Source organism: Octopus bimaculoides, chromosome 13 (genome assembly GCF_001194135.2).
Source record: "Octopus bimaculoides isolate UCB-OBI-ISO-001 chromosome 13, ASM119413v2, whole genome shotgun sequence".
Classification (NCBI taxonomy): domain Eukaryota; kingdom Metazoa; phylum Mollusca; class Cephalopoda; order Octopoda; family Octopodidae; genus Octopus; species Octopus bimaculoides.
Window position 1 is genome coordinate 6,452,138 of NC_068993.1, and position 3,504 is coordinate 6,455,641.

The following is a 3,504-nucleotide window of genomic DNA, read 5'->3' on the forward strand; positions in this document are numbered from 1 at the left end:
ATATAGACACATACAGACAGAGATAGACACATACATATATATACATCCACACACACATACATATCATCATTTAACGCCCGCTTTCCATATCCAGACAGACACACACACATGTATATCAAACACTCACATACATACATACAAAGACATATCAACACATACACTCACATGCATATCTGGATGTATGAATTTATGTGTACGTGTGTGCATGTGTCTGTGCGTTTGTACACGTATATATATATATATATATATATATATATATATATATATGTGTGTGTGTTAAGTTTGATTCTGTGTCAGTTTTCAACTTTGCCGCTATTCATTATCATTTCTATGTAATCTATTCAGGATTTGTTGCTTGCTTTTTATCTGAAATTGATCTGACCTTGTTCAATATAACAGTTCTTTAAACAACCAACTCTTTCAGTTGTTAATATTTAAATACATTTGAGTGTCTCTTTTCAGACCAATCACAAGTAAAAGAAATATCTGCAGACAACAATCAACCAATCGACAGCAAGGTTGGTAAGATCAATATAGAGTCCAGATTACTAGTATATTACTGGTATGTATTTGAGAGGATTTTTCATATTCAAAACCTTAACATTCAGATTACTCTGTCAAATGTAATGCTTATCTATTCACATTGTTTTGAATTAAATCATGCATTATCTCATAACCTTAAATTTTGATGATGTGACTGTTTATACTTAGAATGACATTGTAGGGTAGGTGTGAAAGGTCAGATCTACCCAGTTTGAACATAAAACAGGTAGGATATTTGGGCTAGATATGGCCAGTTTCAATTCTTTAGGGCTAGAGAATGGTAAATCTGCTGTCAGCGCTATTACTGTTGTAACACTCATAAAAGTCTAACACACTCACTGTTACATATATAAATCATACATAAACTCACAGAGTCAATGAGAAATGAGCGAGACCTGACCTTTGGCAATACGCTGTGCTTGAGAAGAAGACCCATGAAGCCAAGTGAAATTGTAGTCGTGGCAGATACTGGAACCTGTGCCAAAGGCATGTAAAAACACCTACTACACTCTCAGATTGGTTGGTGTTAGGAAGGGCATCCAGCTGTAGAAACCATGCCACAACAGACTGGAGTCTGGTGCAGCCCCTCAGTTTACCAGCTCTGGTCAAACTGTCCAACCCATGGACAATGGACATTAAATGATGATGATAACATGTACACAAGCATACATAAATAAATAAATATACATACACATACACACAAGTATGCACACATTAATATGCATATAAACTGGTGGAGGGCCAGCTCTGGCAAAGTGGAGAGAAAATGGGTTGTTTCAAGGATACACTCAAAGCTTCACTGAAGAGTTTTGAGATCAAATGTCACAGTTGGGAAATGCAAGAGCAAGATTGCCCTGCCTGGGGCAAATCTGCACCAATGGAGGTGCCACCTCCTACGAACAGAACAGCATTGCAGGTGCACAAAGAAAGCATGAATTGCACAAGACCAGAGCTAACTCCTCGCCTTCATTCCCAGTAAAGAACACCTTGTGACAGAACCTTATAAGCATGCATCGGACTGAGCAACCACAGCCAGACACATCATGCCTGGGTCTTCTTCTCTCATGCAATGTCCTTGATCATCATTGACAACAACAGATGAACTAACAATAATACTAATGTGTGTATGTAAAATATGTGTGTGGATGCGTATGTGTGCCTGTCTGTAGCCTTGTCTAGACATCACATGATGGTTATAAAAGAGCATCATTTTCATACAAGTGATGTTATCAATTGCCAGCCTTCCATGAAGAACAAGTTTAGCCATGTGGAGATATTATCCTGCTTGGAAACAGGTGAGGGCAAACGATGGGAAAGCCATCCAGCTGTAGAAAATTTGCCTCAGCAAATTCCGTCTGACCCATGCAAGCATGGAAAAGTGGACATTAAATTTTGATGATTAAGATTTTCCATGTGAGCATGGATTGAAAAGGGACTATGAGGCATTATTTTACTGCACAATACCTTTCTTCTGATCAACTCTTGCCTGGTTTTTTGGGGTTTTTTTTTAACCATTTAGCATTTAAACTAGTTGTATCAGGCACCAACATTTCTATAGGTTGTATGTTCAAATCAGCCAGATCTGGCCTCTCACAGCTACCTACAATGTCATTCTAAAACAAACAATCACATCAGGGAAATCTTTAAGCTATGAGATAATGCATGATTAATTCAAAATTATGGAAATAAACAAACATGACATTTAAGAGACTAATCTGAAAGCTAAGGGGTTAAATAAAGGGTTGTTTTTCTTTATTCTGCCGGTCATCTAAAGTGTAGAGTGACCACTGGTTATAAGGTCAATTAGGAATGTAAATGTCATAACATTTTTCAACTCTGAAAATGACAAGTGTAGTTTCAGTATGTCAACACACACACACACACACATCATATATATACACATGGCTGTGTGGTTAACAAGTTTATTTTCCAACCCCATAGTTTCAGGTTCAATCTAAAAGCACAGTACCTTAAGCAAATATCTTCTGCTGTAGTGGAAGGTCGGACAAAGTCATGTGGGTCGGGGTTTGGTACACAGCAACTGAAAGAAGCCAATTGAGGGGGTTTTATCTTGCAAAGGTGTTTGGCGACCCTCTTGGTGCTGGTGCCATATAAAAAGCACCCCGAGCACTCTGTAAAGTGGTTGGTGTTAGGAAGGGCATCCAGGTGTAGAAACCATGCCAGAAGAGACAAAGGAACTTGGTGTGGCTTCCAGACTTAGCAACTCTTGTGAAACTGTCCAAATAAAGTCAGCATGGAAAGCGAACATTACATGCTGCTAACAATGAGAGAGAGAGAGAGGGAGAGATCTGCACCCGCGGTCGGCTTCATCCGGGCTCTGTCGACCTAATCTACTCACAATGCTTTGGTCTGCCCAAGGCTATAGAAGAAGACACTTGCCCAAGGTGCCATGCAGTGGGACTGAACCCAGAACCATGTGGTTGGGAAGCAAGCTTCTTACTATACAGCAACTAACATAAAAAAAAATGTAAACAACAATACAAAGCAAATACGACACCAACACACTTCAAACAAAACCTGTTGTGTTACAGATTTTTCCTTATCACTGGCGGCGTCCAGAAATATAATGACATTAAAGTTCACAAACAGTGATTATGAAATAAAAATAAAATAAAAATTAGGTTAGACAGAAACTCAAAGACAAACCTTATTGTTTTTTGTTGATGTTGTTGTATTCTGATTGACTAGACAAAACAAAATGTCATCCAAACATTGATCGTTGTGCAGTGTCAGCCCAAGGTCAAATGTAATTGAGCAGAGCTGTGCTACATTCAGAGGTGTTTCAACACACATATATGTATCATGATGATGATGATGATGATATATATATATATATGTATATATATATATATATATACTTGATAAATTCTTGTAAAAGAATTTGTCCTATTATTGAAATTTAAATATATTTATATATATATATATATATATATATATATA

General features: G+C 37.5%; 1 protein-coding gene across 3 annotated transcripts in view; it reads right to left on the bottom strand.

The window, feature by feature from the left end:
- LOC106869269 (NEDD4-binding protein 2) overlaps window positions 1-3,504 on the bottom strand; it is a 49,429-nt gene that overhangs the window by 25,751 nt on the left and 20,174 nt on the right. Inside the window, exon 1 of one of the 3 annotated variants that reach the window (XM_052972312.1) lies at window positions 3,211-3,229. The exons of the other annotated variants lie outside the window; for them this stretch is intronic. The gene's annotated coding sequence lies outside the window, so the exon portion shown is untranslated. Of the gene's footprint in view, window positions 1-3,210; window positions 3,230-3,504 lie in introns of those variants that run through there. 3 annotated transcript variants of the gene reach the window in all.